We start from the raw sequence: 27,728 nt of genomic DNA on the forward strand, positions 1-27,728 counted from the left end.
AGTGATATCACTGGCAAAGAAACAAATATTTCCTCTACCTCTTAGATTCAGTTTGGGTGTCTGCAAATTAAGCTGACAAAAGAGATTAGCAAAAGAAAGAGTTTACTTTCGCAGGCAACGCAAGTACATGCAGAAGCGCTCTGTGATGAATAACTCAAAGGAGTGATTATAATTGGTAGCTTACATATCTAACTTACTGGGGGAAAGAAAAGACTTCTATAGTGAGGACAAATAGGTTTCTTTAGGAAAGACAAATCGGTTTTTAGGAGAACAAATAGAAGACAAGAAAGTTTGTGATAATAGATTATGCAGGTACCAGTGGTCTTTCTACCTTCTTCATGGCCATGAAACTCCCCTGGAGAAAGTATTCATCCCGCCCCCACCCCACCCCCCCGCCCCCAGCCCCCAGCATGTGAGATCTTAGTTCCCCAACCAGGAATTGAATCTGTGTCCCCTGCAGTGGAAGTGCACAGTCCTAACCACTGGACCGCCAGGCAATTCCCGCTGAAGAGAGGATTAATGGCAGACTCAGTAGCTGCTGCTTTTAGTCAGACAAAGTAAACTCCAAGAAGTCTTCTTTCTGCATCTGTTGAATCTCAAATGTTTTTAGCTTAAAGTAATCTTTATACAAACTCTGGTATTCCCCACAACATCATATCTTTGTGAAACTGAGTTTTTGGTGTGATAAAAAGTGAGTACCATGAGGAATGAATGTGGTGGTGTCCAAATCTGATTTTAAAATCTGAGAAGTTGTGCAGTGCCCAACCAGTACACACATGTCAATAGTATGTATAGGTTATTTAAGAATTAAATAAAAATATTATTTTTCCTTTTAATTTATATGTTTTTTTTTTTTCCCAAACAGCTACTAAATTATTAGGACATAAATGCTTATTAAGTTGTATGGGCATAAAACTTAGCACATGGGGACTTCCTAAGTGGCACAGTGGTTAAGAATCTGTCTGCCAATGCAGGGGACACAAGTTCGAGCCCTGCTCCAGGAAGATCCCACATGCCACGGAGCAACTAAGCCCGTGCACCACAGCTATTGAGCCTATGCTCCACAGCCCATGAGCCACAACTATTGAGCACAAGTGCCACAGCTACTGAAGCCCATGCTTCGCAACAAGAGAAGCCACAGCAATGAGGAGCCCTCGAACCACAATGAAGAGTGGCCCCTGCTCGCAGCAACTAGAGAAAGCCCGTGTGCAGCAACGAAGACCCAACACAGCCAACAAATAAACAAATAAATAAATTTATAAAAAACAAAAACAAAAAAACTTAACACATGGAACTGTTAAGGATTTCTTTTGACCTAGGAGGCTTGGTTCAGAAAGTAATGATATTAAGAGCACCAGGGTTTAGTTTTATGAACCTCCAACCTAGTGATTAAGCGCTCTGTATTCAAACTTCATGTGTTCAAATCCCAGCTGAGCTGCTTACTGACTGCATGACTTTTTTGGGCAAGCTACTTAACTTCTCTCTGTGCCTCAGTTTCTTCACCTGTAAATTGGGAATGATGATAACAGGACCTACTTCATAGGGTTGTAGTGAGAATTGAGTGGAATGGCATTGTAAAGCCCTCAGTCCAGTGCCTGCCCCCTCCACTTCCAGGCTGCACACTAATTAACAGGACAGAGTTACATAAAGAAAGCTCTGAAGGTTTTCCAGAAGAATGCAGTGCTCTGTGTTCCCGCTCCGCCCATCCCAGGATCAGGCTGACTGAACAATCCTTGCCTTTGTCTTAGGACTTGGGAGATAAAGTCAAGTCTGGAAAAAGAAGGGAGTGTTTTGTGAGGTCCTGTCCTAGCCAAATCAGCCCTTGATCACCAGGAGCAAGCCTGTAGTCTGACAAAGTCAGGTTTTTTGGTCCAGTTGCATGGAAGGAGACTCCATAGCACAGGAGGAACCAGAGACCAAACAAAGGAAACAAAAGAAAACCTACAGTTATGTGCTGTCGACTTAAAAAAAATGCACAACGTGAGAGTTGCGTGTTGAGTTTATTTGGGGCAAAATTAGGACTGCAACCCGGGAGACAGCATCCCAGATAGCTCTGAGAAACTGTTCCAAAGAGGCAGGGGGGAAGATTAGTATATATGTATTCTTGGTAAAGGAGGACTACATGCAATCAAATACATTTTTTTGTAAGGGGTTTCAGCTAGTCAGGAGCAGATGTCACCATGTAGGAATTTAGTGCTTTTCTAGATATGAGGAGATGCGAGGCTTGGGCTCATAAATTCAGCTCCTGAAAACATCTATCTGAAGACCTGTTGCACCCATCCTCCAAAGCACAGAGTGCCTCATTTCTGGTCTCCACCCTGAATTCCCTTCAGGGGATGTGGAAGGTTAGTAGTTACAGCAGCACAAAGTGATTTAATTCTTGTACAGGCAGATGGCAAGTTCCAATTTATAGTTGACAGTGCTTTGGGGGAGGGTGGAGTTTAGGAGAAATTTACCTGAAGCCATGTTTGGGTAGGCTCAAAGCAAAGCAGTGTGTAAAGTCAAATCTAGACTAAAGGTGGCAACTATGAAGTTAGGATAGATGGGGCATGGTGTGTCCAAAAATCCCTTATCTAACGAGGTGCACCCAGGTTGTAAATTGAAGCTGCTTTTCTATGTCAAAGTGAATTAGAAGGCCCAGGCAAGAGTGGGGTGTTTCATTCCTGCTGACAAAATTTCAAACAGCAAAGTTTCTGATGGTCTCTGATTTTAGAGGACAAGACTTTCCAGTGAGTAAGAAAGCAGGAGTCCTCATGCCACTTTGCCGCTGCAGCTTGTCCTTGGGAGAAATAATGTTTCCTGTTCAACTTTGTAACTGGTTTTATCTTTGCTATCCCAGCCGGATGAATGGCAGGGCACATTTTTAGCTTCTCATTCCTTTTCACTGCTAATTTTTACTTTCTCAACCTTGAGAAATGAGGAGGAAGGGAACTTTGTGGCGGCCAGGTAGAAGGAGACAACAGCTGCATCCTGCCTTCTGGGCAGCAAGGAAGAAATCAAAGGCTCCTGTGCATTCCCTACAAGGCACTGTGGTGCGATGGAGGCTGAGTGACTGGCTGGGGGCCTAGCTGGGGCCTAGACCACCTGGTGAGAGGGGAGACTGGCCAGAGGCCTTGAACAGCCTGGAGCACTCCCCTCCCCCACCCCCAGCATTCCTCTTTCTTGGAAACTTCCCTGTTATCTCAGACCACAAAGGGGGAGGGTTAGCACAGGCACTTCTCTGGTTCCCAGAGCCATCCTAGGTAGACCTGCCAGATACTTTTCTAATTACTAGAGCAACTGTTACCAGGAAGAGCTAAATCGGACTCCATGTTGGATCTGTTTCTTTGACTTTAACCTTTGCTTTTTGCTGCTTTTGTTATTATAATCATACATGATGGCCTGCCTCAGGGAACACCGCCCCTCTGCCTGAATGTTAAACTAAAGTGCCTCTGTTCAGCTCACAGGCAGACAATCTTCTCTGCCCACCTGTGTGCCTGGCTGAAATTAACATAACCCATCAGGGAGGCTGGTTATTCCCAGACATCTTTTGCAAGACTGATGGCCCTTTAACTTTACTTCCTCACAGCCTCTCCCTCTCTGATTTTATAAAACAAACTGGCATCCAGGCCCCAATAAGATGGGTTTTTGAAGACACTAGTCTGCCATCTCGGTTTGCCAGCTTTCTGAATAAAGTCATATTCCTTGCCTCAACACCTTGCCTGTGATTCATTGGCCTGTACGGCAAGCAGAGCGAGCTTGGACTTGGTAACACAACCCTTTTGCAGTGAATGTGGTTTCAGCTTCTGATCTGCAAAGTCTGGCCCCAGTCTCCAGCTGACTGCCATTCCTACCCTCTGCCTTCACTGTTCTGGCATCATCCTCTCCCTTGAAGCCAAACAGACCTGGTTTCAATCCCAGAAACCTCACATACAAATGGTGGCAACCTATAAAAAGGAATGAAATTGTGTTATTTGTAGTGAGGTGGATGGATGGACCTAGAGTCTGTCATACCGAGCGAAGTAAGCCAGAAAAAGAAAAACAAATACCATATGCTAACTCATATGTATGGAACCTAAAAAGATGGTACTGATGAACTCAGTGGCAGTGGAAGAATAAAGACGCAGATGTAGAGAACAGACTTGGAGCGGGGGGAAGAGAAGCTGGGGCATAGTGAGAGAGTAGCGTTGACATTTATACACTACCAAATGTAAAATAGATAGCTAGTGGGAAGCAACCGCATAACACAGGGAGATCAACTCTATGACTGGTGATGACCTAGAGGGGTAGAATAGGAAGGGTCGGAGGGAGGCTCGGGAGGGAGGGGATATAGGAATATATGTATAAATACAGCTGATTTGCTTTGCTCTGCAGTGGAAACTGGCACAACAGTGTAAAGCTATTATACTCCAATAAAGATCGAAAGAAAAAACAAAAACAAAAACAAATGGTGGCAACCTGAATAAATTATTTGCCCTGGAGCCCTGATATCCCAATCTGATAAATGAGGTCAACCAATATCTACCTCACAGGGTTATTGGGAGAATGGAATGAGATGAAGACAGTTACCAAGCATATAATGTGTGCCCTATAAATATGTCCCTTCCTTTTCACGTGGAGTTTCTGCCCTCTGCTATGCCCTTGTTCACTTTTCCTTCGCCAATCACAATACACATGGAACCGAACAGGACCCTGCACCCCACCCCACCCCACCCCCAAGTACAAAGGCCCCTCCATGTCCCCTGCCTCTTGTTTGTAGAGAAGCTGAAGTCTCCCAGGCCTTCCCGAGTCACAAAAGAACAGGCTCAAGCAGCTAATGATTAGGACATTAGAGTCACAGAATCTTACAGTGTCTGATGCACATTCCTGAGTTGTTTTACAAATACTGTAACTGCCACCAGAGGGAAAAGATAACTGCATGATGATCAGACAACAGCCATGACATAAGCTGCTTCATCTTGAGCAGTACTGAATCTATGGCTAGCACAATTCCAAGAACTGGCCTTAAGAGAATAGAATTAACATTATTGCTCATAATAATCTATACCTCTGTGGTGGGCATCAAAATAATTATAGCTTGCTCTGCCCATATATCTAAGTGGGCAATTAAAATTGTCAGCAAAGAGACGCTACAGTCCCAAGTTGACATCTTCCATTCTGAGAATACAGTGTCCTATGTCGGCATGAAGAAATTATAGAAGATAGATCTTCACCTCTAATCTCACAGAAGTGGAATGATGTTCTGACAAGTGGGGATCTGTAAGCAGCTTTTGGTAGGAGAGAGGTCTTTGCAGGAAAGAGCTCTCTGTGAGAGGTCTCTTTTGTCTTGTCACTTTAGCAAAGCTATATTGTAGCTAACCTTAAACCAGGCACTCCCATGCTCTACTCATCTCTGGCCCAAGCACAACTTTCAAATCTTTTGATCACACAATACCTTGCCTAAACTGTTGGTTCTTTCCATAGATCAAAGAAACAGAAATGAAGAATAAGTAATTAAACAATGACCAGATCTCTTCCCTAAGTTCCCCTTCAGTAATCTCATAAACTGTGTAAACAGGATAGCATCTAAAGAAAGATCACAAGCCTACATTCAGTGGAAGGTGGTGATGAGTCTGCTCCCCTATTTCCATGATTAACTGAGACTACTTCCCCTTTCCTTAAAAATTTCATGGCTGAGCAGAATCTTCGGAGTTGGATTTGGGATGCAAGTCAGCTTTCTGATTAAAAGCAACACTTTCCATTTCTATCAACAATTGCCTTTTGAGTACTGATTTCCAGGTGGTGAGCAGCTGGATCTGAGTTCAGTAACACAAAAAACCTTTGCCAGCTCAGTTGAAGTACCTGCCCAGCCAAGTCCCTCCTCTGAACACACCGTCCCTTGATCAAGTAGCTTCAGTTTCAAAGACTCTCCTCTTTAGTTCACAGATGTACAGCTGTGATTTGAGAGTTGTGGCCCCAACAGCTGTGGCTTGTATTTGGTTCTGTGATGCATCTCAGGTTGTCATTTGACATTTCGTGGTGAGCCAAACAATGATTGAACTGTATAAGCCCTGTTGGGACCCACCTGGGACCCACAAATTGATATAAAGATTATTTTAAGCTGAAGACATTTGCGATTCAATAGATGCAGACAAAAGCCACCACAGGGCGTCTCTCATCTACTAAAAGTAGAAACTTCTGAGAAATGAGGACTACCATAAATTCCCTCTTTGGGGTGAGTCTGCTCCCAGGAGAAAGACCAAGAGGAAATGCACCATAAATCCCCTCTCCTGGGAAGTTTTATGGCCCTAAAGACAGAAAGACCACTGACACCTACATAAATAAACATTATCACAGACTTTCTTATCTCCCTTCTGCTCTCCTAAAAACCCATTTGTCTTTTCAAAAGAAATCTATCTGTTCTTCTCATAGGAGCCTTTCCTATCCCTCCCTTTTCCCTATGTAGGGGTGGGAAAAGTTTCCCTTCTACTCTTCTAGGTTCTTTGGCTGGTCTAGTAATTAAACTGATATAACACACTTTAACAGGAGAAAAACAAAAGTTTAATAACATGTATATTTCCTTTAAACATGAGAGAAACCCAGGAAAACTAAGTCTCTGAAATGGCTAAAGCCATCATCTTAAATACATCTTTAGCTAAAGACAAAACAAGACAGTCGGGGCAGGGAGATCAGTTATGGAAGCTCATTAGGCAAAGCACAGTAAATAAGGGTAAGGTTTTTATGAAGATTTAAGCATATGCCTTCTTTTTTTTTTTTTTAAGATTATTTATTTATTTATTTATTTATGGCTGCAGTGGGTCTCCCTTGCTGTGCATGGGCTTTCTCTAGTTGTGGTAAGCAGGGGCTATTCTCTTGTTGTGGAGCATGGGCTCTACATGCATAGGCTTCAGTAGTTGCCGCACACGGGTTCAGTAGTTGTGGCTCACGGGCTTTAGAGGGCAGGCTCAGTAGTTGTGGTGTACGGGCTTAGTTGCTTCATGGCATTTGGGATCTTCCTGAACCAGGGATCGAATCCATGTCCCCTGCATTGGCAGGAGGATTCTTAACCACTGCGCCACCAGGGAAGTCCTGATGCCTTCTTCATTAGCAGTTTCTAGAGATTTGGTCATCTTCCTCTTCCTGGTAGAGGGAGGCAGACACCCTCATAAATAGAGATTTCCCTTATAAATGTAAATGTTTCTTACAAAAGGATAAATTCTACTCAGTTTTTGGAGCTTTTCCTGTCTGCTGTTTTTTTTATAAATAATCAGCCTAAAATAATCAATACGCCAGAGGCACATTTTAGGGTGGTATATTTTGCTTCCCTTCACCTACTAAGTTAAATATTGTTAAAAAAGAAACAACAGCTCAAAATGGAGTCATGGGGACTCCCTGGCAGCCCAGTGGCTGGGACTTGTCGCTTTCACTGCTGAGGGCCCAGGTTCAGTCCCTGGTTGGGGAACTAGGATCCCATAAGCCATGAGATGTGGCAAAAAACAAACAAAAAAACAAATGGAGTCCCTTGTGCTAAGCCTCATATCAGTGTAGGGAACAAAACTTGCCACCCAAAATGTCTCTTTGACATATGGATTGTTTCAAGCTGAAAACAATCAAAGCCCAAAAGACTCAGGAGGAAAATTTGATTCCCCCTAACTGCCTAAAATTTTTTTAGAGAGAAGGCCTGTCCCTGGAATAGAGCTGTCACCAGAGGTGTCTGCACAGGATATGGGCTAGGTTTGGTGTGAGAGAAACTCTGCAGGGCACAGAGATGAGAGTCCACACTGTGTCCTACTGTCTCTGCAGGGCCCAGCAAACATTTATTTACCAAACATTTGCTTTTCCATCACCATATGAATTGCCTTTCTCCCCTCTGAAGTCCCAAACCACTACCCCAACATCCTTTTTTTGGCTTTAGCTGAAGATGGTGGTTTCAGCCATTGTTGTGAGTTACTTGTTTTCCCTGGGTCTCTCCCATGCATACAAGATGTTAAACTTCGTTTAATTTTCTCCTGCTAATCTGTCTCATGTCAATGGAGTTCTTAGATAGCCAGAAGAACCTAGAAGGACAGAGGAAAAATTCTTCCTCCCTAACGTCAGCAAAGCAAGACTTAATACTGTGGAGAAAAACATGTTGCCTGCCATTGCAGTTCTACAAGGATCAAGCCATTAGCCACTGCAGTTGCCCATCAACTATGTACCTGAGGGAATTCAGGATGGAGAAAACAAGAAGCATTCTGTGCTTTGGATATACCAGCCCCTAGATAGTTCAGATATGTATATATCTAAGGAAAAATGTCAATGACCCCGATTCTTGCATCTTCCCATACATACAAAAGCACTAAAATCATTAACTTGAGATGTCTGTTCTTTGTGATTAGCAGTAATCTTTTTATGCGTGACTACACTTTTTCACAGGAAAAAGCAAAAGTTTATGTATACCCTGGCTCCACCCCCACCTCTTCAGAAGAGTTTCTCAGAGCTACCTGAGAGGCTGTCTCCTGGGCTATAGTCCTCAGTAAGACACTGAATGAACTCAATGCATAGCTCTTAATGTTGAATGTTTTTTTCAAGTTGACAGTTTTGGCAGCAATGAAGGGACCCAGAGCAGACTTCTCTCCTTTGCCTCAACTCTGTGGGGAACTGGAGCCTTGGTACCAGCAGGACCCCTTGTGCCCATCCACCTCCTCTGTGACTCCAGATTAATTTGGGTGGATCTCCCTGATATCAGATCTCCCACTCTTGATTGAAGACCCTGAGTTTATTCAGAGTTTGTTAAACTCCACACTATGAGGAGTAGGTTAATCTTGAACTTAGGTTCAAGAAGAAGTACCTATACACAAATTGTACCAATGTTTTCTTAGGTCAGTCTCCCAAGGTGTTAGAAACAAAAACAAAAATAAATGGGACCTAATCAAACTTACAAGCTTTTGCACAGCAAAGGAAGCCATAAACAAAATGAAAAGACAACCTATAGACTGGGAGAAAATGTTTGCAAACGATGCAACCCACAAAGACTTAATTTCCAAAATATACAAACAGCTCAAACAACTCAACAACAAAAAAACACAGCCCAATCAAAAATAGGCAGAAGACCTAAGTAGACACTTCTCCAAAGAAGAAATACAAATGGCCAATAGCACATGAAAAGATGCTCAACATCACTAATTATTAGAGAAATGCAAATCAAAACTACAATGAGGTATCACCTCACACCGGACAGCATGGCCAACGTTAAAAACTCTACAAATAAGAAAGGCTGGAGAGGATGTGGATTAAAGGGAACCCTCTTACACTGTTAGCAGGAATGTAAGTTGGTACAGCCACTATGGAAAACAGTATGGAGGTTCCTCAGAAAACTAAAAATAGAATTACCATATGAGGGACTTCCCTGGTGGTGCAGTGGTTGAGAATCCACCTGCCAATGCAGGGGACACGGGTTCGATCCCTGGTCGGGAAGATCCCACATGCCACAGAGCAACTAAGCCCATGCACCACAGCTACTGAGCCTGTGCTCTAGAGCCCGTGAGCTGCAAATACTGAAGCCTGAGCACCTAGAGCCTGTGCTCTGCAACAAGAGATGCCACTGCAATGAGAAGCCTGTGCACTGCAACGAAGGGCAGCCCCTGCTCGCCACAACTAGAGAAAGCCCGCATGCAGCAACAAAAACCCAATGCAGCCAATAAATAAATAAATTAATTAATTAAAAAAAAGAATTACCATATGATCCAGCAATCCCGCTCCTGGGCAAATATCCAGATAAAACTCTAATCCCAAAAGATATATGTACCTCTATGTTCATAGCAGCACTATTCACAGTAGCTAAGAAGTGGAAACAACCTAAATGTCCACTGAGAGATGAATGGATAAAGAAGATGTGGTGCATATACACAGCGGAATACTACTCAGCCATAAAAAAGAGTGAAATAAGCAACACGGATGCAACTAGAGATTATCATACTAAGTGAAGTCATAAAGAGAAAGACAAATACCATATGATATCATTTATATGTGGAATCTAAAATATGTCACAAATGAACCTATCTATGCAGAAACAGGCTCACGAAGACAACAGACTTGTGGTTGCCAGGGTGGGAGGATTGGAGGAGAGATGGGGTGGGAGTTTGGGGTTAGCAGATGTAAGCTATTATACATTATATATGGAATGGATAAACAACAAGGTCCTCCTGTATAGTACAGAGAACTATATTCAGTATCCTATGAGAAACCATAATGAAAAAGAAAATAAAAAAGTGTGTATATATATATATATATATACACATATGAATCACTTTACTGTACAGCGGAAATTAACACAAGATTGTAAATCAACTATACCTCAATAAAAAATTTAAAAACTTTTTTTTTAATAGAAGAGGCACCTATATTTGCTCAGTTGAAAGATGCTGAGGCTACCCCTAGCTGCAAAACACTGGGATGATTTTGCTCAGCTGAAAGATACCGAGGAGGCTTGGACTGGCTGATTAGGTAGGAGGCTGACCTGATGTCTTTCCTCAATGCAGTTACCTTAACAAAATTTGTCAGGATAAAAGTGAAGCTACCACGTGAGAGCTTTGTTGTTAAGAGAAGAGACAAGGCTCCTCTTAGTCAGTTATGGCTTTCTTAGGCAACTGAGAAACTTATAGGAGTGGTGGAGGCAGTCTTCATACTGTGCAGCAGTCCCTTGGGGAAACCCACTCATTAATTTAAAACTTGCTCTTCCAGGGACCACATATAAGTGTTGGCTACTCAGTGCTTCAAGCACCCACAACAGTTTTGGACTGCCAGAGACAGAAACTGAGACGTAAAAGAGCTGAAATGACTCTAGGGTGATAGCTAGAGGAGTCAAACTCACAAGCAGCACATTGGCTCACCACACAGTTTCATTAGTATAGTTTATCCCTGACAAATTCAACTTTAAAGTCAGAAATAGAGTTTCTCAAACAGAAAAACTAGGGGCATCAGAAAGCCAACCTCCAACTAACACCCAAGCCAGCTTTCATACGTAAAGAATTTATACTTACAAGTACTTACTTAGTCGGGAACTAAGGAAATTTCACCCTAAAAATGGCCAAGATGGAGCTCTTTCTGACTATCCAAAATTGGTTTTTGCATATCCAGTTAAAAAAAAAAAGCCAACTCAATAAAACATCTTTTCAGAATTCTGACCTTAAAGGAACAAAAGCCTTCTAGGAGGAAGTTGCATTTCTCTCCCTGTCCCTTTGAGATGTAAATGTTCTACCTGATTTTAGGCATTTTGTTCTGTATTTTGAGAGCACAGTATCTGCCATCCATAAAGTACACATATGGTGTACATTTGACATCCGGTTGAATAGACTGGGATTCCAAGCAGTCTTTTTCTCTGGCTGTGACAGCTCTCAGGAAAATTTGCCATAAGTGGTCCCAGCCCATAAAGGGCCTTTGTTATCTCAACCTCCATTGCATTCACCTGTACAATGAAGCTTTTACTTTCTTAGACTATTTTTGGGAATAAGCGTTCCAGATCTTGTGAAGGCAGCATCCTTTGCACTCTCTTATGGGGATGCCTCTTGTGTCTAACTGATTTGAGTCACTATTAAGATGCTACTTAATGGCCAGACAACAGATCTTTTAACCAGAGAAACTCCTAAATTGGTAAATTTTTAGAAAGCTCTCATTATAAACAGCTGTTTTATTGGTGCCTATGAAAAGACCAAATTAAAAGGTAGATACAAAAAATGTAATGGCTGACTTTAAGAAACTCCTTAATTTAAAACAAACAAACAAACAAAAACTAGTCTGGGAAGCCACACCTCAATAGGTCTTATAGATGCTAATAAAAACATTAGGTTGATTAATGTTAATTTTGTTGATTAACAAGGGAATACGAAGAAGCTGAGGGGAAAGTCAAGCAAATTCTTCCCAACATGGTGGAAATTTTAAAGGAACTTGTCCCAACAGGGTAGAAGTCTTTAGATGGTTATTAAGAAATGGGATAAATAAAACGGAGGTTGATAGGATTAAACAAAGTTTTGATACAACACTACCTAAGGTTGGTAGGGCCAAAGGGACCCTCTACTCTCCCCCCAACATTAAAGTGTCCCAAACAAGTCTGCTATATTTACCCCAGTTTAGGAAAAAAAAAAATTAAAGGCTGAAAGAAAATTACAGTGAGATACCTAACAAGCAATTGCTTGGGGCTATAGTTAGGTCAATTAATCAAGTTAAAGATTTAGAAAAGGACCCGAGTCCCTTGGCTCTACCCCCACTGTGGACCCCAAAGACTTTCATACAAAAATAGGTAAAATGACCAAGGGATAAAAGGAAAGTTTCTGGGAGTCTTTGTAAGACCAAGATTTGTTGATGGAATCTTCATGGAAACTAAAATTAAACGTATGATAGTTGATAGAATTGCAATAAAAGTTTATTTTTGAAAATTATTGTATTTGAATGGGCTTTATGGAAGATGGTTACATCTCTTTTGCCTAGATATTATGTCTCACTGGGGAATGCTTCCCCTGACTGGTATTGTAAGACAGGGCATATAAATCTGTCCCTAAGGCAATATTAATGAAATTAATACTAAAAGAAACCAAAAAGGTCACCCGAGCCCACACAATATGAAGTGAAAACTGGGAGCCAATACCAGGAGCTAATAAAAGAAATAACGGAGGGGTTTTTCTGCCCTTAGGGTGACTTGGTCTAGGTTTGACTTGTACACTCAGAAAGAAGACCTTTGTTGAGTGCCTTGTGCATATTTTGAAGGCATGACAAATTGAACTGTAAAGTTCTAGAACATAGAACTCTTGATTTCCAGTTTACTTGGAAATCTCACTGATATAAAAAAGCAAATTAAAGAAAATGTAGTTGGACGAGTCAAAATTTGGTATCTTTTAGGTGGCAGACCAGTTATTTGGAGAATTAAAAGCAACTCTCTTTGTTTTATGGGCCCAAGATGGCATCAATTATGCTAACAGACATAGACAGGTTTTTTGGCTCCAAATTCCTCATCTCTGGTGATGAGAATGTCTCTCTACCTCCTGGTACAGGGAGGGTACCTTTTCCATGTGAGCTTTATTTCCTGTTTTCAAGGAGACAGAGCGGAAAGTTAGAGTGTCCTTCTTGTACAGGCTATTTTTAAAGTAACTGTAATTCAAAATATTCACTTTGGCATATTTGGGGGCAGCTTGCTCTGAGTCCTCAAAATGGGGTGCTGACTTATTCATGAATCATTGAATAAAGCCAATAAGATCTTTCAATTTGTTCAGCTGAATTTTGTTTTTCAACAATATATAAGCGTCAAATCCTAACCACCCCTTTGAGTTACTCACTGAACACTCCCATGTTATGCATGCTGCATGCATAAATTAATCCTTTTTTCTCTTGCTACTCAGTCTTTAGGCAGTTTAATTTGCAGGCCCCATGTACTTAACACAAGATGGTAGAGGACAAGTTTTTCCTCCTGACAAAGATTCTCTCCTTGATCAAATCCTGAAGTCAGGTTCCTCTGAACTCTTTTCTCAGCTAGGCCCTGACTTTTGGGCTTCCCGTTCATCTCTGCATTGTCCAGTTTCAGCAAGATTCCTACTGAGTCAGTTTACTGAAAATCCCTCACTGTTGGTCTGACCTTTGATATCTTTTCACTTTGGCCTGTCTTCAGCAAAGATGCTATTAGGTCAGTTTAGCAAAGAATTACCCTATCTCTTAGTAATTTTCTATCCCCTGATCTGCTGTCTTGCTCCTTGGCTATAAATTCCCACTTTTCCTTATTATATTCTGTGCTGAACTCTTTCTCTCTTCCCTACTACAAAACCCCACTGTAAAGGTCCCTCTTGAACACAGTCTGCCTTATCATCTTTAACAAGTATCGTGAATGATTCTTTCTTTAACACCTTCCACCCCTCCCCACCCCCAGCTCTTATCTAGGCTGATTTCTCTCTGTATATAAGGAGAAACTGAAGTCAATCAGCTAAACCAGGGAGGGATTAAGAGCTTGGACTCTGGGACCCAGATTTACTATTTAACAGCCATGTGACATCAGACAGGTTAGTAAACCTGTCTGTGTTTAAAAGAGGCACACTATAACATGGGGCAAGTAACAGTACTCTCACTGGGTTGTTGTGAGAATTAAATGAATTAATACCCATAAAGTACTCAGAACTGTCCAGCAGAGTAAGCACTATATAGTAGTTAATTTTTATTATTTGTAAGGCACTTGCCTGAGGACAAGTTTCTGATTAGAACTGAAATGAACATACTTTCCTGTCCCTGTGTTAAACAATACTAGGACCAAGCGAAAATAATGTAGCTGCTTGCTCCAGGAAATATCTGCTCCCGAAAGATAAGACTGTAAACTAACTAAGCAGATGACTTATCAAGACTAACAGCTGGTGCCTCAAGACTTTTTCAATGTATCAACCTCATCAAGACCCTGCCTCCAGGACCAACAATCCATGAAGTCATAAATTTTGCCCATGCAACCAGTTTCCTCCTAAGACCCAACCTCATAAGACCTCTTTCTGGAGTTTCTAGCCCTATATATCCAACTGCCTGGTTGTCTCACAGGCATCTCATAATTAACATATTGAAAACTGAACTCTTGATCCCTCCCTTCAACCTGTTCTTTGCCTCTTCTCCATCTTAGCAAGTGGCACCTCTCTGTTCACCCAGTTGTTCAAGTCAAAAACCCTGATACCTCCTCCTCTCCGCATCCAAAGCCTCAGCAACTTCTGCCAGTTCCACTCCAAACACAGCACAAATTGTCCCCTCCCATCTCTCTAGTACTCCTAGTATCCTCTGTCCAGAAGGAAGAAAACTTTCCCCTACCCTTCTAGGTTCTTCTGGCTGGTCTAAGAGTTAAATTGACATGAGACATGAGATTAACAGAAGAAAATCAGACTTAATTTTGTATGTACAGGAACCCCACATACATGAAAGGTTCAGAGACAGGTAAGAGGAGGTCTCTATTCCATCCTGAGCTAAGGAATGGGAGAGGGGCCTGGGGCGTCCAAGGACAGGAGGGTCATTCACAGGATGATAAGAAGAGTAAGTGTTTGGTAACTGGAAGTTTGCCTTGCCATATAAATGGGGCTACTCAGATAACATTTATATCTGGGAATAACTCATTTTCTGGGAAATATCCCCAATTTAAATGCTTCTAGGTAGTTAAGGGAGGGGCAGTATTTTCTCTTGAAACTTCAGGGTCTCAACTGCCTTTAGCTCAAAATAATCCTCATGCAAAAGTGAAACGTTGGGTGGTGGGGGAGGGGTTCGCTCTGAACCCCTATTACCTCCTCCTAATTGTCTCCCAGCTTTTGTTCTTATCTCCCTAACATTCATTCATTCTTCATGCAATAGCAGAGTGACCTTTTAAAAGCACAAATCAGGATTTCACTGGCGGTCCAGTGGTCAAGACTCTGTGCTTCCAACTGCAGGGGGTGAGGGTTCAACCCCTGGCTGGGGAACTAAGATTCTGCATGCTGGGACTTCCCTGGTGGTCCAGTGGCTAAGACTCTGCACTCCCAATGCAGAGGGCCCAGGTTGGATCCCTAGTAAAGGAACTAGATCCCACATACCACAACTAAGAGTTCGCATGTAGCAGCTAAAGACCCCTCATGCCACAATGAAAACCCTGTTTATGGCAACAAAGATCCTGTGTGCCTCAACTAAGACCCAGCACAGCCAAACAAACAAACAATAAATATATATACATATATATGTATATATGTAAAGATTCTGCTTGCTGTGAGGTGTGGCCAGAAAATTAAAAAAAAACAACACAAAAAAACCCCAAAACACTCAAATTGCATCATCACCTACCCCCGTTAGAACTTTTCAGTGAATTCCTATCACCCTTAGATTACAATCCAAACTCTGCATCACTGGTCCTGCCACTTCTCCAGTCTTATTTTATGCCATCACTTTTCTTGCTCATCATACTTCAGCCATCATGGAGCTTCTATGTTGGCTGGTCTGACCATCACTGGCTCCTTCTCATCCCTCAGATCTTCCGTAATTTAAAGTAGGTCCTACTGACTCTCATCCAAAGCACCAATCACATTTTCTAATTCTATTTATTTGTTTATTTATTGCCTTTCTTCTCCACGGTACCCCAAACTCTAAAACCTTGTTCACCACTGTAAACACCCAGAACAATGCCTATCTATATTTGGCCCTTGTGGCAAGCAGATTGCATTCATGTCCTCCTTTCTTTCTGTATTTTTGTAGGCCCCTTCCACTTTATCTCTGGGTTCACTGTGTGGCTTTGGCCAATGAGATGTTAGCAACATGACTGTGAGCAGAGGCTTGAAAAGCACGTGTGCAGTTCCACTTGCTCTCCTAAACAATCAGGCTTGTTCTTTTTTGGGTCCTGCCATTGCCATGGAATAGTCCCTGCTATTCTGCTGAAGAGATGTGAAAAGAAGTAGAGAAGACCTGATTCAGCCTAGCTGAGGCCATTCATCGCCAGCTGACCCTCAGATGTGCCAGGGAGCCAGCCAAGATCAGCAGAGCCACCTACCTGACCCACAGCTGACTGTAGACTCTTAATCAAGTCACCTGAGACCAGAAAAATAAAAAAGCCAACCTATAGACTCATGAGCAACAATAAATATTATCTCAGCTCACTATGTTTTTGTATAATAGAGCATTATTGTGACAATGTAACTGATATAGCACTCAAAAATATTTGTTGGCTAGATGAGTATTAGTGAATTTTAGACACGAGAGCAGGGCAGGAGAGATGGCAGATTTCTTTGGACTTAAGGTGATAGGGACAGAGTGAAGCGACAAAGTAGATGATTAAATAGTCAATCCCACTAGGGGATCATAAACAGTAAAAAAGGTATGCGAGACCCCTGTAAGTTAATGATCACTCAAGAAAGCAGGCTTGCTTAACAGCTAAACCAAGCGGGCTTGCTCAGCAACAAAACTGTGCAACAGAAGCATGAGACACGCCCCCAAACAAGAAGACAATGGTGGAATGAGACCGACATCCTGACCAGTGAGGTCTGTAAGTCCATGGTTCCTAGGACATGCTCCTCTGTGCACACTAAAAACAAAGATATAAGGAAAAGATGATGATATACTGAAACCTGAGATGATTTATCATATTTTAGTGTATGTTATTGTATTTTTGTCCATTTCCATAGCACTATGACAGTCCCAGTTTGATCACGCAGGGACAGGAAAACTCTCCTGCCTGACATGGAGGAGGAACTGATGATGGAATTTTGAGGTCTACTCAAGAATAAGGAAGAAGGTGGTCTTCTCCCCCTCCGCACTCTCCTTTGATTGTAAACTTGTAGCCCACTAAGTTCTCAGGGTGGCACTCCCTTGCCTGCTGCTTGTATCTCGCACAAGCGTCCGACACTCATAAATCACTTCTTGCCCGTCACTTTGCCTCTTGCTGAATTCTTTCTGCACCAAAACAAAGGAACCTGAGCTTCACTAAGCCCTGAGATGAGTTCTATGGTTTCAGACCAGGTGAGCAATTTTAATAAAAAAGACAGTGTGTTCAAATCCCATCCTCTGGGTTCAAGTCCCAATCTGAGGTGTGGCTGGGTTCAAGTCCCATCCGAGAAGAAGTATGGTTTCAAAGGGACCTCCCTTTTAGCACCATCCCATATGGGGGGGCTTTCTGTGGGTTCATTTAGCTCTGCTGAGCTTTTTGGTTATGAAGGAAGCCAGGGGTTAGTGGGAATGTTCCAGAATGGAGGTACCCAGGGCTAGGGTGAAGCCTGTAGTTACCGCCTATATTAGTTTCCTGTTGCAGCATAACATTACCACACACTTAGCAGTTTAAAATAATACCAATGTATTATCTCATGGTTTTTGTGAGAAGTCTGCATACAGGTTAGCTGTGTCCTCTGGGCAGGATCTCACCAGTCTGAAGACAAGGTGTCAACTAGGGCTGCGATCTCACCTGTGTCCTTCTAAGTCCTCTTTCAAGCTCAGTGAGGCCTCAGTGTAATCAGCTTTTTACAGGAAACTGCCCTCAGCAAGAAGCTCCTTTTCCTGTCACTTTAGCAAAGCTATATTGTAACTAACGATAAAATTTTTCTTATTTTTGGCTGCATTGAGTCTTCGTTGCTGCATGCGAGCTTTCCCTAGTTGTGGCAAGCAGGGGCTGCTCTTCATTGTGGTGCGTGGGATTCTCATTGTGGTGGCTTCTCTTGTTGCAGAGCACGGGCTCTAGGCCTGCGGGCTTCAGTAGTTGTGGCTCGTGGGCTCTACAGTGCAGGCTCAGTAGTTGTGGCACAGGGGCTTAGTTGCTCCACGGCATGTGGGATCTCCCTTGACCAGGGCTTGAACCCGTGTCCCCTGCATTGGCAGGCAGATTCTTGACCACTGTGGCACCTGGGAAGTCCCTGTAACTAACTTTTAAACCAGGAATCCCCATGCTCTACTCATCTCTGGCCCAAGGGCATCTTCCAAATCTTTTAATCACACAATACCTTGCCTAATTTGTCAGTTCTTGCCATAGATCACAGAAGTAGAAATAAAGAATAAGTAATTAACAGACGACCAGATCTCTTCCCTAGCTTCCCATTCAGTATCATTTGAACAACCTGTGTGACCAAGCTGTATGAACAAGATTACATCTAGAGGAAGCTCGCAAAGGAGTTGACCAGCCTGTACACAGTGGTGAATGGTCGCGACTCTGACCCTCTATCTCAGTGACCAACTGAGATGACTTCTATGTTTCCCTTTAAAACTTTCATGGCTGAGCAGAATCTTCGGAGGTGGTTTTTGGGGGACTCTGAGTCCACTGTCTCCCCAGATTGGCGGCATTCTGATTAAAGACACCTTTTCCTTCTACCATTTATGAGTATGTAATTGATTCTGTAAGCGATGAGCAGCAGGACCTGAGTCACTGGATTCATTCAGTAACATTAGGGGCCAAACACACAGAGAAAGAGTGTGAAAGGTCAGCTGGGTCCAGACGGAGGAGGGGCCCTGGGGAGACACCCTCACTGCCTCCCCAAGGATTCTCAGAGGAAAGGGCCCCGGGGGGATTTCCGCAGGGCCTGGAGGGGGTGGCACTCTCTGAGCTGTGTGATTGTGTCCAGGCCTATTGCTCCAACAGCCTGAGAAAGCAGGGCCCCACATGGAGCATGTTTTTGACCTTCAGCACTTGATATATCCTGGCACAGGTTAGGGCACAGCAAACGTCTGGGGAAGGAATGAGACCCCAAGGGGCCGTGTGGAGCCTTTAAACACCAAAGGCTTCTACTAAAGAGTAGATTTACACAAAGGTAACTCATGGGACTCCACGCTAAAAAACGAACTCCTGATGCTAGTTTAAATAATGACCTCCCTTTCAGTGCTGCCCTCAGTTTGGATGTGACTCCCCACATGCTGGACTGGGCAGAGGGGCCAGGAGGTCCTGGGGGGCAGCAGGGGTAGGGAGGCACAGATTTCGCAGTCCGGTAACTGATCAGGACCCTAGGGGGCCTTTCTGGGATGGACCCCTCCCCCATATCCTCTGTTTTAGCGCCTCTCCTAAGTCTCTAGTTAATTGTATCTGATGCACATTTCCTGAGTTGTTTAATAATGTGAAAACCCTCATCAAATGAAAGAAAGTAACTACTTGATGACCTAGTTCCCAGGGCTACTGGAGCGTAAGGATTGATAATACAGTATTAGCCCCTGTGACAACTCACAGTCACCTCACCATCAACTAATCAGAGGATTGTGCAGGAACTGATCACACCTCCCCACCCCTCCACCTCCCCACATCCCCAGCTTGGCCTTTAAAAATGCTTTCTTGAAACCCTTTGGGGAGTTCAGGCTTTTTCAGCGCTAGGTGTCCCGGAATACTTGTATAGCTTTACAATAAACACTGCACTTTCCTTCACCACAAGCCGGTGTCAGTAGGTTGGCTTTACTGCGGGTGGGGGAGCCCACCCAACTTTCGTTTGGTAACACCTCCTTTGGTCCTTGAAGTTTTAGGGGCTTAAGGACCTGCTTTCTGCAGATCAGCCACCTGGGGGCGACAGTGGCTGACCCAGCGTGGGAATGAACCTCCAGTCCAGCTGAATGGTTTGAAAAAGCTCCTTGGTGTCTTGAGCCTGACTTTCTTCCCCGCAGTCCCTGGATGGATGTCAGCTCTCAGTGGAGGTCACAACTAAGAACAGAAGTCCACCGCGGACGCCCTGTGCTCTGCGCAGGAGCCAGACTGCCTGTGGCTGCAGGGGGCTGCATGGCCACCAGGGGTCACTCCTCACTAGGCTCTCAAAGCAGAGACCAGTTGGGCAGGCTTTACACCCCACTCTCGCCAATGCTCCCAGAGTTCCCAGGTCTGTCCCCCATCCAACAGTTCGGTGGCCAGCACCCAACACCCCTTACATTGGTCCCATGGGGTCAGAAAAGGTTTACTGAAGTAGAGTTACTAGATAAAATATAGGACGCATAATTAAATTTGAATTTCAGGTAAACAATGAATACTTTTTGAGTATAAGTATGTTCCATGCAATAGTATTGCTAGACTTGGCAACCTAGCACAGGGTCAGACTCTTGCATTCAGACTCCAGCCTCACCGTTCATTGAGTGATAGGAGCAATTCTCTTTACTTTTCTGAGCCTTGATTTCCTTATCTATAAAATGGTAATGATACTTTATGGGGTTATATGAAGTCTATCGTGTTCATGTAAGAGCTCAAACCTTAGCATGTTTTCATTCCTTAGAAGCTACTGATTTTTAACTTCAGAGATGTTGTATCTTCTAGCTAAAAGCTGATCATAAACAGGAGACTGCAAGAGGTAGGAGAGGTGAGGCTGGAGGCTAAGGGTGAGAATGGAAACCATCTACCCACACTCATCCCCAGCCCCCAGTCTACTATATTAACAAGATGAGCTCTTCCACTGTCTCTATCAACCCTACAACACCACTATAGGAAACTTGCCAAAGAGATACAAGTTGCAAATAACTTTGTTGTTCAATCCAGGAAATTCCTGAAAGACTTGTTTGCATTTAGATGCCCGCAGGAGACATTTGGCAACGCATGGAGACATTTTTGGGTTTCACAACTGTGTAGGGAAGGCTACGGGCATGCAGTGGGTAGAGGCAGGGATTCTGTTAAATATCCTACAACACACCGGAGAACCACAAAGAATTATTTTGCCCAAAATGCCAAAAGTGCCTAGGTTGAGAATCTTTGACTTAAATGAATGTCAAACTGTTCAACTCTTCAACAGTGTTAAATTAATTAGACAAGGAGGCCCTTAGGCTGAGGTGGCTCTAATGCTGTGGGTGTTCTACATAAGCAAACCAGAATCTAAGCCTGAAAATGCCTCACTGTAGCAAATCGAAATCTAAGGACAACCAATCACAGCTAAACTAGGTTTTAAGCTATAGCCAATAAATAAATTCCTTACTTTGCTTCCTTTTTTTTTTTTTTTTACTCTGTAAAAGTTTGCCTCCAGCTCACATCCATGGAGTGCTTGCTTCTAACGACTCTGGTTTGGTGCTGCCTAATTTGAATGAATTTTGCTCAAATAATTTCTTAAATTTTTAATACGCCTCATTTTATCCTTTAACAGCTCAAAACATCAAAAGACAGTTTACTCCCAAGAGTCTTAAAAATCTTTGCCTCCAAAACCTTGCCTAGCTGTGTCCATTGTTGGGCTGCACTTTGCAGGCCTGCAAGCTCTGCAGCCTTGAGACTGAAGAAAGAGCCTGGAGTCAGCGACAGACATCAGTGGTTTAATGGATGAGGGAGCTTTCGTGTCTGAAGCAAGGTCCTGGAGCGACACCCCGCCATGTAGGTAGGCAGGACATGGTGGCAGTCTCCACTCCCAGGGAGAGGGAAATTACCAGTTATAGGGGGAACGGATGATGTCAGGTTGGCTCATCAGTTGCCAGGGAAACCAGCAGACGGCCATGCCCCTCATGGCCCCTTTGATAAACTTTCATAGTGAAGAGGTTAGAACAATCACTAGCTGGGTCCAGGGGCAAGTACACAGGCCTTTACTGATTAGGCTCTATGATTAAGAGGGTAGGTTAGTCAGCTGAGTAGGGTGCAGGTGAAGCAGGCACTGGTCAAGTAGGGGATGTGCAGAGAGAAAGAGAATAGCCATCTTGGGTGGCCTGATCATACATCCATCAATCCTAAACTATTATAATATGATCCTCACTCAATTCTAATCAAGTCTTGGCATTGAAATACCCACCTTCAACCAGCCTTTGCCCTCCCTCCTCCGAGATGCTCCTAGGACTGGTTTGGCTTCACCCTGATGAGAACAATTGGCCTGAAAGATTGTTTTGGTGATCATTCCAAGGAGCCAGTATCCCACGGGTGCCTTTCCTGCATCACCTGGTTGTAGGGTCTGCTGCCCACAGGTCTTTGTTCCTCTGTGGGAGAGTGAGGAGGATGGGGAACGAGCCCCAGGGGTCTAGGAACAGGCCCAGACCCTCAGAATGGGCACTCCCTTCATCACATCCTCTCTTCTACCGCTCAGGCCTGCCCGCAAGTTCAGACTGTGCAGCTCCACCAAGATCCAGACTACAAAACAGGAGATCTGGATTCTATCTCTGACTTTCCAGCTAGCCCACGGGGAGATCCCACACAGGTCTCTCTGAGCCTGTGCCCACAGATGAGGAGCCCTGCACAAGTGAGATACAAATTGCAGTGCATTTTGAAGATTACAGAGGCAAGGAATGGCCCCCACCATTCACCCAGTGAGTTCCAACTCCCTGCTCCGGTTCATATAAAAATAATTGAAAAATAGAGAAAAGGAAGGAAGAAGTAAAAAAGAGGAAGCACCCTGTTACCAGCACCTGTTAATTTTTGGTGTGTGTTCCTCTTAGCCTTTCACTTATGCGTATAACCTATGATCATATGCACATAGCCTATGTATGAGGTTATATCTTATTTTTTCCACTTATAATGAGGACACTTTGCAATATTAAAGTCTCCTTGGAAAATTGAGCTTAAAGGCATCAAAATATTGTACCAGGTAGATATAAAAAAATTCTTAAGTAAAGCACCTAGTGTTTTACTTAAAAATTCTCCTGTGACTGGACACCTGTTTTTACTATTGTAAATATTACTGCAATGAACATCTTTGAGCACAAGGCCCATTCTCCCTTTCCTTTGGTTATTGGAGGAAAACCATCAGGAAATAGATTGTTCCTTGAGAGCAGTGTAATTCATTTTTATACCCTTTTACCCCAGCACTTGGTCCAGAGCTTGGCACATGGCGGATTCAAAACTGGGGGACTGACTGGCTGATGGGGACAAGGCTCTCCTGCAATCCTCCATCCTCTTTGTGTGACTTTTGCCTCCATTTAGCACCCACAAGCCATATGATCTCATTCCTGCGAGACTTTGGTTTGACTCACATCACCTCTCCATGTTGTCTTTACCTTTTGTAGAGACTGTTGGACCATCATTGATGTTCGACCCTGGCTGGATGCTGAAGTTACCTGGGGAGCTTTAAGAGAAGAAGGCAGGGCCTCCAGAAAGTCTGATATAATAGGTCTTGGGGTGGGGCCCAGGCTCAGTACTTTTTAGAAAGTCCAGTGATTATAAGAGCAGCCACAGTTGAGAACCCCTGAATTAAACAGTCCTTGAGGTCCCTTCCAATTCTTATGATCTGTGAGCTTTGATTGGGTCAAGTTAATGAGGTAGAGACACCATTATATTGCTCTGGGAAAACAGAGTATATAACAATTATTTCCAGGAATATACAGTTAAACTCTTGGACCTCAGAAAAAATTATAGTCTATCTCCACCTTCTGGAAATATCCTGGCTCCCATTACCCTCTCCAATTAATGGTCCTAAAAGGACTACGGGCTAGCCCACAATTATTCCATTTCACAGATGAGAGTAGAAAAAGTCCTGAAGATAATCAAGAGTCTGGCTGTTGACAAAATCTGTAGTAGGGAGCCTAGTGTTTTTAAGAATTCTGTTCAGCAAATGTCTTCTGTGTAGAAGAAATTTCTGGAAGGTGGAGATGGGTGGGAAACCTGCAAGTTTCAAACAAGTGTTTGGCAGTCTTGAGTATCCAGAAAGTTAATGGTGAGCTCATCAGGATTGGAAGCAGGGAAAGGAACCAGAAAGAGAGAGAGAGAGAGGAGGGAGGGAGGGAGGGCGGGGGGGGGGGGGGGGGGGCGGGGCGGGGAGGATTGGAGAGAGAGAGAGAGTGCCCCAACATCCGGAGCAGCGTGCCCTGCTGCAGAACATCAGCCCCCATTGCCGGTAATCCTGAGGTGGTCAGGACAGGCTACTCCAAAATTTGGCACCTTGGCATACTGACTATTTTAAGTTGAGGGAATTTGAGAAACAGCAATTGTGGGATGGACTCTCTGGCCTTCCCCTGAAGCAGGTCATAAAACTCTCATGTGAGAGGTGCCCTCCCTATACTGGGAGGAAAGGAGCATCCTCATCTCCAAAGACGGGGGGATGACCAGAGGAATCCCAACAAATAGGCCTTGCTAAGTTTCCCCCAGCTTCATACATTAGCTCATACCCTATCACATATTTCCACCACTTCCCATGCCTCATGAAACCTAAAATTTTCAAAATGCTCTGGTTTGACTGCTTCTTTGGGTCATTTCCTTATGAAGGCTCCAGGGATCCTGCGTCATGTAAAACTTACACTAAATAAATGTGTATGCCTTTCTAATGTTAATCTGTCTCTTGTTACAGAGCTCCAGCAGAGAACCTAGAAGGGTAAAAAGTAAAAGATGGGCTTCCTAGGTGGCGCAGTGGTTGAGGGTTCGATCCCTGCTCCAGGAAGATCCCACATGCCACAGAGCAACTAAGCCCGTGCGCCACAACTGTTGAGCCTGCACTCTAGAGCCTGTGAGCCACAACTGTTGAGCCCGTGTGCTGCAACTACTGAAGCCCACGCGCCTAGAGCCTGTGCTCCGCAACAAGAGAAGCCACGGCAATGAGGAGCCTGAGCACTGCAACGAAGAGTAGCCCCCACTCACCGCAACTAAAAAGAAAGCCCGCGCACAGCAAAAAAGACCCAACATAGCCAAAAAAAAAAAAAAAAAAGAAACTTACAAAAAAAAAAAAGTAAAAAGATGTTTTTCCTCCCCTATGATCCCAACACAATAACTTTGATTCTTGAAGGTTTTTCTTGCGTCTTTAATTGCAGAATCTCCTGAAAGGGGTCTCATGCTCCCACCATGGTCTTTCAGAGCCTTAGGCGGTCAGCAGTTGAGACAGAAGTAGGGGCTAGGAGTCCGCTAGTGGAGAGCAGAAGCGGGGGGTGCAGCTGTTGAGAAGGCAGCCAGAGGGGAGCAGGCTGTGGCAGGAGGCCGTTAAGCAGAGGGCCACCTCTGGAGAGAGACACATTCGCGTGAAATAGCAAATGAGTTTTTCTAACAGCTCATTCCCTGATTCAGTCGTGAAATATTGCTTGGATGTACTTGAATCACCTTCAGGGGCTTGTAAGCCACCCCCAAGGAGATTAAAGTGATTTCCCTAGAGAATCCCATGACTTAATGACAGCTCAATAAGGAATGAAAAAGAAAACACTGCCATGTTGGAGAAAATAATTATTTCCTCCTGCTTGTAGGCAGATACGGGACACTGTAGAGGCACAGCAGCTAGGAGTACAGTCTGCAAGAGAATGGAAAATTACCCTGCACTTCTGGTCTGGGGCTTCTTCCTGATCCACTGGGTTCCTGAGAACAAAAGAGAAGGAGGAGGGGGCAGTGCCCCCTGCCGTGGGCTCCTGACTTGCTCCTGTCTCCAGCTTGAGGTGAACCGCCAGATTCCCTTCTGCTTAACTTAGGGCCCTAAATTCTTAAACAACCCTGGGAGCAGAAGACAAATGAAGTGCATCATCTGGAGTATGCATTTTCTTTTCTCACATTTAAAACATTAGCCCATATTTCAAACTTTTAACTGCGGTGGACTGAATAGCCTCACCTTAACACTCAGATGCATTTTAATATGCTACCGCCTTCCAAAAGACGGAGACGTTTGCTTCCTGTCTCATAAAGGAAATGAAATGGGTTAAATGAGAACTACTTCCCCTACGGAAATAAAACTCTACTTGCTCATTGCAAAGATCATTTTTATGTCTTCTAAATAGCGGGGAATGCTCACTGAAACTAAACCCACAGACGTCTCGACAGCTTTATTTGTTCACTCTATTTTGGGCTCCATTATTGAAGCAATCTCTGTTGGCAGACATTGTTCTACCAATAATTTTTTGAACAGTTAAATTTTTTTCTTCTCTTTAATGCAACAGAACTGAGCACATCCCTCTCAGGATAGTCAGGAGTGGGGCCGGGGTGGGCGGGCAAGGGGGGGATATCACGTTCCTAATTGGATTTTTTGTTGATCCAAAATGTATAACAGATTCATGGATAACTCCTCACCCACATTTTACGCATAACCAGGTTTCTACAAGGGTTTGGGTTCTGAGGAACACAGAAAACTTTCCAAAGGCCCTACTATCCTTCCTTAATTCCACCGAAGGCCTCCTTTTTGAGTTAAGGTCTTATTAAGGATTTGGGCTTGTCGCAGGTGATTTTGAGGAGTGTTCAAAGAAGCAGGGTGTTGCTCTGAATTGAATAGTATCAGAAAGTGGCAATAATTTTGTTACTGGGAATCTTCATATTTATCTAGAAGACAGCGGAATGAAGTGAGGCTTAAGCTATAATTGGTAGAGAAGCAGCCGTCACTCCTATTAGACAAATAAGAGCGCTATTTGGTCATTTTTGTGGTTTGGACAATGTTCTTGTTTGGTCTCTGTTCAGGCATGATGACAGGTGAGTAGCCCATGATGTTTTCAGGGAGGAGGAAATTTCCCCCTTCTCCCCATCTTAAGTTCTGGACTAATAGTAAAATTGATGCAAGACAGATTAACAGGAGAAAAAGAAACAAATTTGATTCATGTGCATGGAGGTCTCATAGAAATGGGACTTAAGAAGTGACCAAAGAAGACATCTTTTATACTTTTTAGACAAAAAATAAATTTGTGAGGAATGGACAGGACAAAGAAACTTGGACTTTGGGTGCTTAATTAGTGAAGAATCTAAACAGAGTTTGGACTTGGGATAGTAAGTTGAAGAAGTAACAAGGATTTTTTACATAAGGCTTCTGATCTCAAAATCCCTATCTCTGGCGATAAGGGTGTCCTTCTACCTCCAGGTGCAGGGAGTGCACCTTTCACATGAAAGGTTTATTTCTTGCTTCGGAGGAGACAGAGAGGAGAGTCAGGCTGTCTCTGTTGCATTAGCTGTTTCTTAGGTAATTTTAATTCAAGATAGTCAGTATGCCATTGAGGCAATCGTGGGGCAGCCTGCCCTGGGCCCCAACATTGTCTTGCTCTGACCCGGCTCCCACAGTGGTCTTGCTGGGTGTTGATGCCACGTGGGGGCTGTCACGTTCAATAGCAGGATACTGCAGCCCAGCTCTGGGTGCCCTACGAGTTCCAGCTCCCAGGGGCTGCTTTTCTCTTTCTCATTGTTTTTGCCCTGACTGATGGAACATAGCTAATGTTCAGGTTCATTTCTCAGTTTAGACAACCAAAGGGATGGGTCCTGAAACAGGTAAGTGCTCATAGAGGAGGAAGCTCATGCACGTAATCTGTGGGAAGGCCTGAGAGACATTAGAACAGGGTGGAAACAGCCTATGTGCCTCAAATAGCCTCAGTCATGACATCCTGAAACTGAACAGGACACTGTGGGGCTCCTGGGCACAAAAGTCTTTGTGTCCCCTCTTTCTTGTTTGTAGGAAATGGGCTTCATTCGGCCTCCGTGACCTTCCCTGAGTTCCGAAGGGCAGGTTCGAACAGTTGCTAATCAGGGAAGGGAGGGGATCCAG

This window comes from Hippopotamus amphibius, chromosome 7 (genome assembly GCF_030028045.1).
Source record: "Hippopotamus amphibius kiboko isolate mHipAmp2 chromosome 7, mHipAmp2.hap2, whole genome shotgun sequence".
Classification (NCBI taxonomy): domain Eukaryota; kingdom Metazoa; phylum Chordata; class Mammalia; order Artiodactyla; family Hippopotamidae; genus Hippopotamus; species Hippopotamus amphibius.